The sequence below is a fragment of the Opisthocomus hoazin genome, chromosome 1, assembly GCF_030867145.1.
Source record: "Opisthocomus hoazin isolate bOpiHoa1 chromosome 1, bOpiHoa1.hap1, whole genome shotgun sequence".
Classification (NCBI taxonomy): Eukaryota; Metazoa; Chordata; class Aves; order Opisthocomiformes; family Opisthocomidae; genus Opisthocomus; species Opisthocomus hoazin.
Window position 1 is genome coordinate 86,167,476 of NC_134414.1, and position 17,092 is coordinate 86,184,567.

Sequence of the window (17,092 nt, forward strand, 5' to 3'; positions counted from 1 at the left end):
TGTGTGGAACGGGGACTTTCATATGGAGCATTTTCCATATTGCGACCATAAGCAACCACAGATAAATTTAATCATAGCACTCAAAAAATGTGGAAAGCTGTACAGAATACTAATAAAGTGAATCATTAATTTTTAAGCTCTCAGAGGAGACTTTAGAAAGAAATTGATTAATCACTTGGTTATAATAATATAGCACCTTGAAATAGACTTTTGCTTGGGTGAACAGTGTAAGATAGTGGTTTAGTATCAATACTGGAAGGCAGTAGTCTCCATAAAGCAGTTCTGGCTCAGTAACGGGTTCGCTGTTACATTAGTCACTTTAGGATCACTTAGGATTTCTCTGATGTTTGTCTGCTGCTTAACCTGGTGCACTTGCATGTGTGTATGCACTCAGCGTGTGAAACCCACCCTGAATTTGGTAGAGTTTTTGTTAGTTCAGTCATCCATGGCAAGAAAATGAAACCTGCTTTAGCTGTCTAGTAAGGAAAGTTGGTGTTGAGAGATTTCTCCAGACCTTCCCACAGTTTTCTTTCTACTTAGAGGGAGAAAATAGTGTCCCCACACTATGATGTAAAAGGGTTGTGTAGAGTTTTAGGGTATTACAGTACTAAGAACCATGGCATATGCCTCCAGAAATCTTGGTGCTGCGGCCAGTGGGCCCAGAAACACAAGCATGGTTTTGCCAGTACAGCTTCTGACATGAAAGCTACTCCATCACTCAAATCCTGAGCCATCTTGCTGTGGAAAGCTGGTAATTTATTCATTTTTACATGTTTTCTTCCTTTTTTTCTTGCACTTTCTCTCTGCAAAAAATGTGATGTAGGGAAAATGGTAGCAAAGCAATTGATAATTCTTTATGAAAAATTGCGTAGAAGCAGCAGTGCACACAAACAGCATGCTTACTGGAACTCCAGTTAAAAAAAAATCGCCCATGAGCATAATATTTAGGGCTCCAAAACAGGTTAACATATAAGTGGCAATAAATGTATTTAAAGAAGTAAAGGATAAATGTAAAATAAATGTTGTTGCGTCTTAGTCAAAATCAGATTTTGCAGAGTGTAGTGAGGTAGAATTGTGAAGTCTTGAGAGATTGGTTCCATTTGCTGTTAGTGTTCAGCTTTCATGCGCTGGATTTTCTGCCCTGAAAGAAAAATACAAGTTCTCTAGAATAATCCAGCTTTTCATTTTATTTTGCAGCCTTGTCTAAGCAGATGAATCTGATAATTCCTAAAATGGGAAATTTGCCAGGTGAGAGAAACCTAGAGAGCAACAAATGGGCAGTGATGACAGAATGTCTTGAATGCTGAGAATGTTGTTTTGATTCCAGACTGTTTAAAAATATATTTGTCTGGTGGAAGGTAAAATGTTACATAGACAGATAACACAGGAGATTTCCTAGGTATTACGTGCATGTGCACACACATGCATAGTATTTGTATTTTTTTTCTGTAGGCTTAACCCAGATAAATTAAATTGCAAAAGCTCTCTCTTAAAATAAAAAAAAGGAGGGGGGCAGGACACAAGGCCGTGAAATCAAAGCAGCTCTGCCTTAAGGCTGCAGAGATTTGCTTATTTAATCCTGCTGTTTCTAGGTGTTGCAAAACATATGGCTCACCTTTAGGGGCAGTCCCCAAGCAGTGGGAGATGTTGCATCCCGTCTGTGCTGCAGCAACTGGAGGTGCAAGAGCAAGGTGAATTGAGGACGCCGAGATGACTGTGTTAAACTCCTTGCTGGTTTACTGAGGTGGTCTTTGGGTGGGGGGAGGCGTTTCTTTTGGCTGGGACTTTTTAGCTGCCATGTCAATGTGCCTTGACTTTTGTAAGGGTCTGAACACAGGTACTGGTGGAGAGGTACTTGTTTCGAGGAAACTTGGCAGCCTGAATCAGGAATAAGAATTTTAGGATTTTAGATATTGGGGAAAGAAAGAAAAGAAATAAGCATAAGAACGAGAACAGTTCTCTGTCTCTCTCACATTTTATTCTGGCAGCAGGTGAGTTGGCTGAATAGGCTCCTGTCCCCCACTGTTCACAACTGTTCTGTATTGCTCCCATGAGATTTAATTGATCATGTAGTCACTCCCTAACCTGACTTGTTCACTACAATCTAGGTTAGTTTAAATACTTTTTAACACCAACTCTCTGATCTCTTTTAATCAGAATCATTTTAACATAAGCAGTTATTCCACAGATACTGAGGGGCAGCAACATTGAGCAGGAATGTAAGGGAAGAGTGATTACGAGAAGCAAGGGAATAAGGCCACACCAGTGAAGCTTCACTCAGAACAAGAAGCATGGGTGCAGCCTGAAATTGCAAACTACAGTGGATGGAATGGGGAATATGGCTAGACTTCCTGCTACCCTGACGAAATTTAACATTTTAATACCTGTCCTCCAGAATTTCTAAGCAGAGCTTCTCAGCTTCTTCGCCTGTGCCTCATAATTTTCATAAATAATTTCAAAGGCTAGGGCAAAAAATGACTTGTAACACCTTGCATCTCACTAAAATGCTTATGTGCAAAGCAAACAAAATCTGTAAATGGAGATGCAAAATGTCTCTTAATGATCGTTTTTTGTTGCTACTATCATGGCTGTAATTCTTCTTTGACTTCAGAGAATCTTTTGTCATTAGGCCTTCTTTTCCTGCGAATGTAATACAAGAAAACCACTCATTATAATGAAGCGTGAATATTCATACAACCCAGCTTTAGGTGTCAGCATCCATATATGTATACTTAAATTGGAATCAAAAGTAAATGGCATGAACATCCCTGACATGTTCTGTCATGAAATAAAAAGGTTCTGTTTCATTTACTACAGCATAATAAAAGCAGATATCGTTCTGTGCGGATATTGCTCTCGCTTTTCATAGTGTTCTCCATTTGTAGAAGGAGAGTTTACTTTCCAAGATGAAAAGATTGACATGGTTTCCAGAACTGCAGGCTGCTTCTGTTTTGTTTTGAAGTCAGTGGTAATTGCACTTCTCAGACCCTGGGAAAAATCACCTTTTACTGCTGACTAAAAGTGACATCACATACTGGCTGCATAAAATTCAGTGCTATAAAACGTACATGAAGGTGCAGTGTTATGTCAGGACATAAACGTGTGTGTGTGTATATATATATATATGAATTTAAGCAGTCTGCATTGTAATTCAGATTATTGTCCTGATTTGTATGGCTTTCAGATGTTCTTAATTTCTCACTTCAGCATTTGAAAAAACAGACCTACTATTTATTGAACAAGCTAGAAGAATTTATTAAATAAAGTTGGTGTACAGGTAAGCATTAAACACTGCGAGACACTTCATGGTGCTGGAAGTAATAAGCGTTTTTCTCTTTCTGTTGTTAAGTTCTTTGGCCCTTGCGATCTTTCAAGAAATTATGTTTGGAGCAGCAAAATCAGGACGTTTTGGCTTTTATGCTGGAGTAGCAAGGCCAAAGGAGCTTCAGAAAAAAGGAAAGCAACTTAACTTTGCAGTTTTCCGCATTTCAGAAGTCCTTCTCCCTCCTCAACAAGTTTAACCAATTAGTTGAATTTTCAACCTTTGGTGTGGTTTTGTGGTTTTTTTTTTCAGATGAGCTCTGACACTTGATTAAGATTTTTTGTAATGCCTTTGGAACGTAGTTTCCAGGCTTTACTATGTCTGAACATACCATGAGATGGAGAATATAAACCATGTATGGGCTAAATCATTTAGATAAGCAATTACTAATACTAAAATCTTGACTACTCTTTCTTGTGTGTCCTTTCAATAAAGTGCAGACTAGAGAGTCGTTAAAAATCTGTGAGGTTTAGTAGCTAAAATACCTCTTAAAGTAAATGGAAAAACGAAATAAACCAAAGGTGATTACATCATGCTGTTTATGGTGTCAGAATTGCTGTAAAGCATAGAATATCACATACATTGAGAGATAATACTTTACTCAAATTCATTAAAGGAATTTGTCCCAGTCTCGTTATGCAAACAAGCCTTTCTCACATATGCTGATCAAAACAGGTGAATTTGGTCTCAGTGTAGAGGTATAGATACTCGTTTACTCCTAGAAGGCTTATGATTACGAGACAGCTAGTTAGTATCAACCATCAGGTTAATCAGATTAACCAATCAGCTGGGCCAAAATTTATGGAACTTCATGTAGCATCAGATGATAATTTTGAAGATTTTTTTCCAAGAATTCCAATTCTACTGATGACTCAATATTTTATTTAAAAGTTCAAATGTGGTGAAATACCTAGGTTCCTGGCCAGCTCAAAGGATTGAGTTCACAGAATCACAGAATGTTCGGGGTTGGAAGGGAACTCTGTGGGTCATCTAGTCCAACCCCCCTGCCAAAGCAGGGTCACCTACAGCAGGCTGCACAGGACCTCGTCCAGGTGGGTCTTGAATATCTCCAGAGAAGGAGACTCCACAACCTCCCTGGACAGCCTGGGCCAGTGCTCTATCACCCTCAGAGGGAAGAAGTTCTTCCTTGTGTTCAGACGGAACTTCCTGTGCTTCAATTTGTGCCCGTTGCCCCTTGTCCTGTCGCTGGGCACCACTGAAGAGAGTCTGGCCCCATCCTCCTGACACCCACCCTTCAGATATCTATAAACATTTGTAAGGTCCCCTCTCAGCCTTCTCCAGGCTAAACCTCCCTCAGCCTTTCCTCATAGGAGAGATGCTCCAGTCCTTCAGACCAAGAAGCTGCTGGACCAGTGCCCTTTGCCACAGAGTCTGTGTGACATTGGTTTGAGGGATTTTTTGTCTGCATGTTTTGAAATGCTCAGGTTTTTCACAGCCCTGTTTACTGCAGATGAATTCATGTTCCTGCTCTTTTTTTCATTTAGAGTGCTTCTCTAGCCAGTATTCTCAGCTGCATTTGTGATATCCAGACAGTATAACCTATTACTCTATGTCACACATTTTAATTGGGGGGAGATTACAGTTTACATAGTTAAACTGTAATTTAGCTTAATATAAATAGATTTTACTCCTATGGCTCTACAAGTGGTTTGGGTAAAAGGAAAAGGTAATGTTGGAAGATAATCTGCAGTATAATAAAAATATTCTGTGTCTTCAGTCATCAGTCTTCAGCTTTGTTATAGTCGCTTAACCAGCATAGTCTCTGCATAGTCAGAAGAAACGTCTCCTGTTCTGTACCTTTAAGACCTTGGGTCTGCCTGAATTCAGTATGCAATTTTATGCCCTTAGATTTCTTATTAGCTCCTTATTTTCCATGTAAATAGTATAACAAGTATATGTAATTTTAGTATGGAGAGATTATTATTGTAGGATCATAAGATAATTTAGGTTGGAAGGAACCTCAGGAAATCTCTAGACCAGCACCTAACTCCAAGCAGGGCCAGCTATGGGGATAGACCAGCCTGTTCTGGGCTTGGCCCAGTCAGTACTTGAGAAATCCAAGTGTGGAGACTGCATGGAGGTCTTGCAAGAAAATCCAATGTCTTTCTAATGCTGAAGATACTAGTTACTGAATATAAAAATCTAAAGTTCAAATAGGTACTAAGAATAAGTGTTCTGTTTGCAGATCAATGTATTAAGTCACTTCTGCCATGCTTTTTAGAACAGCCATTCATTTGCCCTCACAATACCATCTGCATGTTTGCAGTATCTGACTGCTTAGCATGCCCTGTCCTTCCAAGTGGATGCTGCCTACTGTACAAAGTATGGTAGTGAGTGGAGTATGACTCCAGCTGTAAGTTTTATTCTTAGATACTCTTTTTTCTGCCTCTCTTAAAAAGCCACGAATTTAGTGTAAGTATTTAACTATAAAACTGCTGTATATTTGCACCTGGCTTAAAATAAAAGGAAGAATCTGTTTATGTAATCATTTTGGAAGTACTTTGAAGAGCTCTTATTTACCTCAAGAATTAAAGAATTGTCTCAAATGAGAAATAATACCCAGGAAATTGAGCTTCACTGACAATATGCAAGGCTTTTCATAAAGCATAGAAATGAAGGTAATGTTACATTTCCTGCCTGATGAAGGTGGTTTCTTACTTATGAGATTCATGATCATGATCTGTTTTATTAAAAACGTCTAAACTCAAGATTTTTCAACATTTTTTGCTTCAAAATGTTCTTGTGATTAGATCTGGTGTTTGTTCTGCTCAATACCGCTGCCTTTCAAAGGAGTCTGTGGAAGCAGGAGTGTGAAATGGAGCATTTCGTGTGAAAGTGTGACTGACAAGTGTTGAGGTTCGTATGGTTTGGGGCAGCCCTTGCTCAGGATACTGTCTGCTCTTTTGTAGAAGTAGAGAATATACAAAACAGAGGAGATGAAGCTGGGGAGGAAGAGGCTGGCTTTGAATGACAGGGAAGTTGGCTGGCTGCTGTGCAAGTGTCGGTGTCTCTAGGATGAGTTTTCCCATTTCAGGCCGGAGGGAAGGAGTGGGTGGGGAACGCATATGAAACTGAGATTTCTGCTCCTGGGTTCACATGAAGAAATCTCCAACTCGGTATTTAATAACCCGCTAGGTACTTTACCAGGCAGTGTAAACACCTGGTACTGCATTTTCAAAAATCAAGTCTGGTAATGTCCGCGTAGCTGCTGTTCCTGGGTCCTGTTGGAGATGGATGATTGGTCTGTGATGCAGGGGTGTGCTGGCTGTGCCACATCTTGCTGCTGCTTGGTTCACAAGCTAAATCAGTGTGTTTCTGATCCCTCAACATAGTAAAATCATTATTTATTGTTAAATATTTAAGTATAGCTTTTGCAGCATCTCTTTGGAATTGAATTCATACTGTTGGTCATCTGTCCAGGTAAAAGGATGAGGCTATGGGTAAACTTTAACTTGCAGTACTATGTTTGAGAGAATTCATGAATGTTGACCATCAGCTTTACACCAGGCATATTGGTAAGGCTCATGCAGAAGTAATGCTAGGGGTCATTTCTTCTTGGTTTGTTGTTTGGTGATATCAGCATTTTCTATGTCCCTGACGAGAACATCCAGGGGAAATAACGGGATAAACAATGCTACCACTGCATCTGGATCCTGGTGATTCCAAGCCAGAATATGGATCATGGACCGCACTATAACGGGTCTAGAAGATAAGCACCATTTAAACTCCCTCTTTTTTTGTATCCCCATAATGGCTATTACCAGCTTTATCCTTTATTATTTCCTGTCCCACAACTTGTTACAAATGAAGCATAAGAGTATAACATCCCAGAGTAATATTTTTCGTTGTTCTAAAAGAATTTAATGAGAATTTAGTGTTTTTACAATTACTTCGTTTCAACAGCATGGCACGTTTGGGAAGACCTTGCCTGCAGTCCCCAAAATTTCAGCCACTGCAGAGGTCCACTTATTGGAACCTATCTGGGAATAAAAGCCATGGGGATACAATGATAAAATGGTTTTTGTTACAACATTAGAAAACTCTGCCCAAGAAATTAAACACATATTTTTGTACTTTTATGAGAGTTCTTTAGCAGCTTGTAAAGTGCATGTTTCTGTGCAGCATAATGTTCGATTCATGTCTATTTGCATATAATTCAAACAGTTTTAAAATTTTGTTTGTCACCTAGCATTCAGAAGGATGTACAAGAAATAAATAGCATGGAGAAATTTTGGCTTGACAGCTATAGTCAGGCCATCTTCAGGAAGGATACCCTGAAAACTGTCCTCTTATCCAAACTTCTGAAAACTTTTGAATGGCTGGAAAGCTTCCCAAAGTCCTTTCAGTGTTTGTGTGTTTCCATATTATTTCTGGCACTGTGCGGTTCCATAATGCATACATTTCATTTCCATTTTCTGCCTGATAGCTCCAGCATTTCATACTTAGTGAGCTGATCAACAAATAACATTGTTCAGTACTGGCAAGAGATGAATGTGTTATATGTCTGGTTCTCTCCCTATTCTAAATAATGCCATTTTTTTTCTTTGCAAAAATGCACCAGATAGGGAACGAACCAAAATGTTGGCTTGAGAAATATTATTAGTTGAATGGATCCATAGTACCAGTGATTCAGTCATCTGTCAGCCTGATAAATGGATTAGTGTAAAAGGTGTTCCAGTGGGGAAATGCAGCCCATAGGGCTTCCAGCTAATTATATTTAAGTTGTTTAGTACTGCTGGGAAGCAGCATCCAGGCAATTACTGAAAGCTTTGATGCAGTGTGCACTATTAGAGTGTGTGTTCAGAAACTCATTACCCTTTCGTGCCTGTGTTGGATGGATTCTAGGAAGTTGACATGAAACAGAGAGCAGGAATCAATAACTAGAAAGACATTTTAGTTAGCTTCTGATCCATTTCCTGATTCAGCAGCTTCAACCCTAGAGTGTTTCATGCAATTGCTGTAATGTAAAGGGAAAATGCAGCTTAAATGTATTAATTACTGTGTATATGTGCATCTGGTTGCAGTGATGTGTAGCTGAAGTTCCACCCAAGATGAAGTTACAAAAGGTCCTTTGGGGACAAGCTGCTCCCCAGGTCCCTGTGTGGCACGTCCAAAGTGCCTGCCTTCTCTGTTCCTAGGAAGTTGATTGTAGCTGTTTCTCCTAAAGCCTGACCTTGCAGCAGTTATTTATGCCTCCACAATACCAAGATTGTATTACTGCAGTACACATCATATCCCGCCTTCAGAATTTCTTGGAAACTACAGCTAATCCAAAATGAAGCTGATGATGTTGGCTACACATATTAAACCTTGTTTAAAAAAAATTGTTCTAGCTCTGTCTTTGCTGCGAGCTGCAATTCATATTATTGATGCACCTCAAGAAGACTATACACACTCTGCATCGTCCGGATGTGGGAAACAGCAAATCCTTTCACGTAGTGCTCCGCAGTCAGGTACCTCCAAGGTGTGCATGCCGAAAGCAGCGTGGTATTGGCACAACTGGAGGCCAAAGACTTGACAGTTCATTTCTTAAGTTAGAATGACAGATCTACTCAGGGCAAAAGTTACATGAATTGAACTAAATTGTGTGGTTTTCTTTTTAAGCTTGCACTTCCTTTTAAATCGGTTAATGGTGATTGTTGGGGCAATGCAGCAGAGACTACATTTCTTCTTTTCTGTTTCTTCTTCTGTGCTTTTGCCAGAGGTAGAGCTAAATAGACAAATGAGAGGATTACAGTTCAATGCTGCTGAAGGGGACCATTCTTTCCCACCTACCTGCTGTATCACAGATTTAATAATTAAATGCTTTTCTGTATGTTTCCATCACAACGGTCCTAGACATGCTGTGCTTTTTGTTCCATGTTACAGCAGAGATCTCATGAGTTAACTGTCAAGAGAGAAGTATTTGTTTTAATATGGACTTGTTAATTAGAAAAATAGCATTCAGTTTGCCTGAGGGTTGGTAAAATAAATGTTGTGCTATTTAATACGTGTATATCTTTCTGATTAAAAATTATCAGAACTGCTGTGTTGTAAGCCATAGCACCCGTGGATCTGTGTACTGTAAAAAAATCCTCTTACAGTCCTGAGCATTTGCAGTATTGGTACCTGCCTTGGTTCCTGATAGCTAAGCCTTCCGTAAATTCATTATTATTGCTGAAAGTACTGGCCTATCAAGTAATGGTAAATAGCTCATGTATTTCCTGTCTCTGAAACTATTACGCGTGATAGAGAGAATATGTAATACACTGAAATACACAGCTGAAGCAGAAAAAGACTAAAGCTGTTGGAGCATCTGTGCAGGCAAAGCATTGACCGTGGTAAATGATTTTGAGAGTCAATGCTGTAACTGTGGATTCCAGTCTGGCTCTAAGACTGGTTGTATTGAGTTACTGTTCGAAATGCTAAGAGTTAATTTATCCGCGGAGGAGCCTGCATAAAAGGGATGGCAGAATGTAGCCAAATTAAGGAGACCGGGCTTCTGAAATTCTTAATTTCATGACGTCTGCTAGCTTTGAGAGAGTTAGTTAAGATGAGACATGAAAAGAGTTTCCACTTGCAGTTTTGTGTTCCCTCAAGACACTTGCTTCAAAGTGGCATCCCAGGCTCTGTGAGCTGCACCTGAAAGACTGACATGTTCTGGGGAGAGACTGTCAAGTCTAAGTATTTTAAGTTTTTCTGGGAAGACGGGTTATTTCTGAGGTTTTTTGGTTGCTTTGTCTCAGATTTTAGCATGGGAAAATTTTTTGCGCTAGTACTATAATGAATATTTATTTCGAAGTTGAGTCTCTGATTTCTGCCTGACTCACGACTTGGCTTCCTTTGTCAAATCTGAGTATTTGTCTATGGTAGATTTAAAATAAAAAAAATCCCCTAACTTCCTTTGGAGGAGGCGGCAATGCAGGACAAATAGATACATATGTGTCTAGAGAGGAAATTTTTTATCATAGCAAGCCATTAAATAGTATTTATTTACTCTTTAAGACCTTAGGGCAAATACATGAATATGCAGGCATTGTGTGGGTTTTTCTGAGCAGAGATTGCAGATCCAGTGCATAGGTACTCCGTGGAAACATGATAGAGAAACCGAGCTCGTTGCGTTGTATCGAAAATGGTGATCCTGGTTTTGGCTCGGTGTGACTGCAGTATTACCGGCGGTCCTTGTGCAGGCTGATTGCTGGTCGCGCCCCAGCGGCAGCCACAGCTCTGGTTATACCAATGGGCTTACATTGATGTATAATGTTCATCCATAAAGAAACTAAAAACCTGGCACATCAGCAGAAGTTTTGCAAATGCTGGAATGCCCTCTGCACTGATTCGCATACTTTTCAGGAATAGCTTCAGAAAATACATTTTAGGTTATTTTTTCCAGAAGGGTGGCATAATTATTGATGTCCTATTGGAATCTTCCATATAGCCCTGGATTGCTATGAGTATAATCCCACAGAGGTTGTTTGAAAGTATTAAAACTGTTTATCAATTTGAAAGAAAGCAAAATATTTGTTTTATGCACTAGGTATCCTGCGTTTCTTTCCCAGAGATACAGTGAAATCTCTAAAAAATGCTTTTGTAGTTCAGTGTCTGTTGAAGACGGCCTGTTTATCATTTAAACTCTCCTGTGCCTTTAAAAACCAGAAAGGAGGGGGATAATAAATTAGTCACCCAATTAATTTTTTTTGATTATCGAACAGTGTTAAGAGAAATGGGATGAAACAGAATGGTAGTGTCACTGGTTTGGTTTCTCCTCATCTGTGTTGTTTAGTAAAAAGAAATAAAACAATTTAGTTGAAACTGTGCAGAAATAGTATTTAAACATAAATCAGATTGAAAAATAGTCAAGTGTCTAAAAGAATTTAGGATGATTTACAAAACCATCTACCTAAATGATGGGACTAAATACTCTGAGTTTAAATCAAGAGTAAATCTACTATACTATTTAGGTGCTCTTACCCTAGCCACCTGCAAAGCTGATAATTTCAAGTGCCTCCTATAAATCTGGCCCCCAATTTCAGTTACCTAAAGTCAAGCAGGTGCCTGCAAAAGGAAGTCTACATATGAAGCAGTGGATAAACGCAGCATTTCATCTATGGCCTGCTGAGGGCAGCGCCAAATTCAGGCCTCCGTTAAGTGAATGTCCCTTTATTGACTTCTCCATGTAAACGGTGCTCTGCGGCTTGGCACTGGCACCGAGCCTCCGCTCTGCCCAGTCCCGGCCGGCGGCTGCTCTCCGGCCAGCGCTCTGGGGGCAGGGGTGAAAGGCAACTGCGGGATTCTTCAATTAAATTGGCATTTCTGATGTGGGCGGAGGTTTTTGTATCGACTGCCTGCGTGTAAGTTGGTGTCAGGGTTTTCCACAGTTTTGCGTCACGGAGGTCGTGTCCGGCGGAGTAGTGGAGAGATAAGGAGGTCGGTGGACATGTTTGCATTGTTTGGCTGACTTTAGTGTGTTCAAAAGTACTGCGACATCCAGAGTCAAACCGTGTGTACCAGATTTACAGTCAGTGAAAATGAATGAAATTTTCTAACTATTCTTTTTGGTTGATATTTAAACATGGTTAAATTTCCTGGCAGGTTGAGCAGCCCAAGGCTTAGCAACAGCACTAACACTAGCTAAATTGACACTTCCAGTGTCTTTCCTTATCTTTGCCTAAGGGACGAAATTTTTAAGGTTGCTAACTATGAGAGCAGTTCAGCGCAGCGTTCAGGCCATTTCTTGTTCTTATTTTGTTTTTTTTCTCCTGTTCCCCCTGTGGTGAGAAGCCCGTGTCACTCGTCTGCCTGCAGTAGCGCTGCCGTTGCGGGGAGATAGCTGGAAGCATGGTGCTGTAGGGCCAGGGCAGCGCCTGGATATGAGCTGAGGTGGGGAACTGCTTGTCTGACCCGCTGAAATACCCCAGTAGGAAGCTTTTTCTGCCCAGATAGCTTACTGCCCACAGGGTCGGGGCTGGCGAGTAGTTAGTAACACGAAGCACTGTTATTCGTGGCTCTGCACCTGTGGAGCGGAGGCACAGATTCGGAGAGCAGCATTCGTAGTGCCTGCAGCATTCGTAGTGCCTGCCTTAGGTCATCTTGCTGGTGCCCCGAATGACCCTAGTGAAGGGAGCTACCGCTCTCCTGTAATCGAGTCCTTTCAGCTCATCTAGGAAAGACCAGTCTTCCTGAGTTAGAAGACAGAATATTATTTGCAGCAGAATTTAGTCTACCAGTCTCTGGTAGGATGGTTGTAATTCTCTGACTCCACATATGGCTTGAACACACCCCCACTCTCTCGCTGTATGTGTGTGTGTTTATGTGTCACTACGTGTGTGCTAGCACCAGCAGCTTAGCATGCACAGTGCTCATCACCACCCAGTGTTTTAAATACAAAGCTGGACAATCGTTTCAGATCATAACATATTTCATTTATGACCATGAAGGTATGACTGCATCACCTGATCTCCCTTTCTCCGTATTGCACTTTTTGCCTATCTGTATGAAACCCAGTAACTGGTATGTGACTACAGGACAACTTGCATTTTCACAATTCATCTTCTAGAGAAGTCCCACTAAACCTTCATATCAACAAATGGAGAATCTCTGCATTCTGCTGCACTGATGGTTAGCCACAGGTGATGAAAAGCATGTGCTTTATTTCTCATTTGAATTTGGCATCCCCTTCCAGATGCTGATTTATTTTATGTGTACCTTTCTTTGCTAGATTAACAAACGAGTTGGTACTTAGTATTTTCTCCCCCTGAAAATACTTACGTGCTGTAATCAGATCATCTGCCTTTTTTTTTAATAAACTATACAAGTTGAACTCTCCAAATATTTCGTATTAAAGTATTTTCTACAGCCCTCTAACCACTTTTGCAGCTGTATTCTGTGGTTTCTGGTGTTGGGTTTTTTAAATTTCTTTCTAAATTGTGACAACCTTAATCCTCTTGTAAGTAGTGGTAGGTTGTAATGTTACTATTACCAATGAAAGTTTAAAAATGAAAGTTTAAAAAACATTTTCTGTCTTTGCTTTATTTCAAAGCTTACATCAGTACTTACTTCTGTATTAAATTAGATTTTAAGAAACTTTTTCGCTGTTGAGTAAAGCCTTATGAGTAAGGGCATCTGCTACCATAACAAATTGTTACAACCATCCACACGTATGCTCTCGCCCGGTCGTAAGGGGAATGTGTGTAACTTTTGAGTGTCACTGATGCTTATGGGTAGTAATAATAAAGAAATTGTATCTTTTAATCTCTATACCTTTCCCCTTGCTTCATTCGTGAAAATCATTTATTTACTTGGCTCTAGTCTTCGCACAAAAAACTTTTTCAGCAGAAGGCCAGTATGAACATATTTACCAGAAAGTTGTCTGTCAAGGTAACCAAAGCCGGTCTGACTAAGGTTTTGATTAGCTCTTCCAGCCTGTGTTACCAGTGCTGCCTGTACTGGTAACCTTCTGCCTGCTCTGTAGCAACGTGGGAAGATGAATGGCCTTTAAGTGATCCCGTCATTGATAAAAGCTACCAGTACAACAGAAAGAATTAATACAATTTCTTCAGTAGCAGTACTTCCATCTGCAGTGCTACAGTATGAGTATCTGGTATTCTGCAGCGTACTTTAAACTCCATGAATCTTGCAGAAGCCTTCAGCACAGACGAGACAGTTATTTTCCTGGTATTTGTCATTGGAGCAGCCTCAGTATGTGTTAGTTACTGTTGCGTAGCATAATGTTAGAGTATTGAATAGAGGTAATTTTAATATAATAATACTCTGAACAATTTTCCCATAAGAGATGGAGAAGTTGTAACAGAAAAATCCTCTAATTGTTGCTTGGATGGTCAGATTTTATATTTACACAGAGGTATGCTTGAGTATATAATATTTTGCATAAATATAACATGCTCCACAGACGAACAAGATGGGAGACAATTTGAAAATAAGATGGAGAGATGACAACAGTCATCTCAGAATGCCGTCTGAGAATTAGCTAGGTAATTATATGGGTAGCAAGGTTCGTACGCATTCAGTAGACAAACTCAGAAAATCTGTGGACTTCTAGCTGACATATTGTTAATACTTTGTGATGCTTAAATAGTCATTTCTTGTCCCTTGGGTAGTCATTTACCTCTGTTTAGAATAGGTATAACTTTTTCTCTGGTGGGTAGTTGCATTTGGTTAGATGGGGTACTTGTCTTACAGTGGTGTACATGAGAACATGTAGTACTGCAGACTTAGAACTGGATTTATGAAACTTCTCCTGATTATGTGTTTACATACGTTGTTTATTAAATTGATTATACCGTAAAACTATCCTTAATGTATAGTTTTAAAAGCTGTTAGACATTTGTGTGGAAGAGTATAATTAATTTAAAAAGTCTCCAATGAATACCTCATTTCACTTTACAGCATTTAATTATTAGATTATATAGACAAAAACTGAGCTTAAGACTTAAGCCTTGAAATGCAGGAGTAGGAAACTAGGCAAGATACATGGCAGTCGAATGGCAGAGGAAATATGAAATAAGGCTTTACTCATCATGCTCAATGGCAGGCATGGAAAAGTCTTTAAATAGGTTTATTATTGCAGAAGAATGCCAGGCTATCTTTCATGTTCGATTTTCATAAATGCTTTCCTTCAGACTTTCTGCCCAAAACATACAGGAAGGTAATTTCTTTGGCCTACTTACTTCTTTTTGCACAGAAGGGACGCTCCGTCAGTTCCCGCTGGAAGTTTTCTCGGGGAGCACTTCTGTGTCCTCCCCGCTGTTCCAGGGCAGCACACTGGCGTTTTGGTCCTGTGCTTGGTGGCGATTCCGGGTGAATTGCTCACTGATGTTACACATGACCAACGAGGCTGAAAATCATTGAGCCAGGCTCAGGGTGTGTTAGGATTCTTCCAGGTTCCTGGAAGAGTGCATGGCTTTGCAAAGCCCTCAAATGCTGTGAGTCGCTGGGGCTTGCCCTTGCCTCTCTAATTCTTTCTGTGATGGGTGTTGGGTTTCTCCCCTTAGGGTTCTGCCAAAGCTCCCAGCTTGGGAGCTAGTGCCTGGGCGAACGCCAAAGCTAAAGGAGTCAACTGCTTGTGTTCGGATGAGGTGATGGGAACTGGCTTGACGGGTACCTCTGTCTCTCTTCACAGCCCTCTCAGCTGTCAGATGCGGTGATCTCCATGGTAACTCCAACCCCCAGACTCTTGACAGCAGCCTGCGAGGAGCAGCATTCAGCAGCTCAAGGGTCTCACGACCAGGTAAGCCAAAAGTAATCGCCAGACAAGAGCTTACCTCGGGTACGCGGTTTGCTATCCAACTGCCTTTCAGGTTTTTCCCTCTTGGAGCCAGGCATGCAGTTAGCTGCTGTGCATATACGTGATGATGTACATCCACCCATGCTGTCGCTTAGGGTTGTGACAGTCCAGCTCTCTCAAACAGAGATGGTTGACAAAGAGTCTGCATTTATTCAGGGTTGGTTTTTAAGCTACAGTCTGATGAGCCACAGTGTAGCAAAGCAAAGAAGTACTGCACGATTCTTAAAGGGGCTTCGGTGTTAAGTAATTGCTATGGTAGGAAATAAGCCTAAAACGCTCTTACCATTGATGTGTTGTGGGGTTATTTCCTGTCTCTGTACCTACTCTGTCTGACCACTTTCACTACTGCCGGGTCACTGACATCAGGCCTGAGCTCCCTTACCCTCCTGGAACAGACCCCAGACTGTTCCTGCGTTCATGTAACATTCACTGGTACCCTGCAGCCTTTTCAGATTGCTGCTGGGCTCTTTTCACACAAGGGCCTTCTAAATCCCTCGCTGAGCTAATAACAGCATGTGGGGCATTCTGGTTGACATCTTAAGGAGGTACAGAATTCTTCCCCTTTTTTGGTGAATTAATGCAAAAACATCAGGAGAACCCAGGATCTTTGCCATCTTGTGAAAACAATACAGGGGCTCTACAGCTGTATGCACTAGTCCGGTACCACTAATGTGGTGAATGAAAGTAGTATCTCTGGTCCTAAGCATTTATGAGGCATGGGGAGGGGGAGTGGTGGTTGGTATTACTCCTTTTTGTTGTAAGTTTTCACTGGCATTTGTATTGAGCTATTCCTGTGCCATGAAGTCTGGTTTGTTGTTGTTTTTTTCAAGTCCTTGGTTTCCATGCATCATTCTCTGGGTATTACCTACACGTTCTTTCTTGCCACATTAAGTCCACTTGGCTGTAATACACTGTCCCCATCTTACAAAGCAATCCATATTATTCTGAATAACCACTATTCTACCTTTATTAACCAATCTGACAATTTTTGTGCCATAACTGCTATCAACAATATTTGCTTTCGTGTCATTGATGGCACTCTCAGATAATGTTGAGCTAGTACTGGATGATTTTATTGGGGTAATGTAGAGCGCTCTTCTTCAGTTATTATTTCCTGTTAACAACTACTATTTTATATCTCTATCTTAATGACATTTGATGATACTGATGATAATTTCATACTATGAATGTTGTGTGGCTATAAGCTAAATGCTGTTCAGTATTAGGAGTAACTTGTATTGACCACAATCCGTAACTTTATCAGATGATTAATTCACAGCTTTGTGTTTTACTGACCAAGTTTCTATGAAATGGTGTTGACTGGCATCAGTTTTATTCATGTCATTTCCCAGCGAATTTATCCTTTATCAATTTGTGGATTATTTTGCCTGAGACTAATAGTGGCTTAGAGCTCTATAATTACTGAGATCATACCGCTTACCATCTTCAAATATTGGCAGAAAATG

At 40.4% G+C, this 17,092-nt stretch overlaps 1 protein-coding gene across 4 annotated transcripts in view; it reads left to right on the top strand.

The window, feature by feature from the left end:
- The window catches only part of TBL1X (transducin beta like 1 X-linked), a 200,208-nt gene that overhangs the window by 91,276 nt on the left and 91,840 nt on the right, over window positions 1-17,092 (top strand). For all 4 annotated transcript variants that reach the window (XM_075428220.1, XM_075428236.1, XM_075428227.1 and 1 more), the window contains one exon: window positions 15,462-15,569. The gene's annotated coding sequence lies outside the window, so the exon portion shown is untranslated. The remainder of the gene's footprint in view (window positions 1-15,461; window positions 15,570-17,092) is intronic.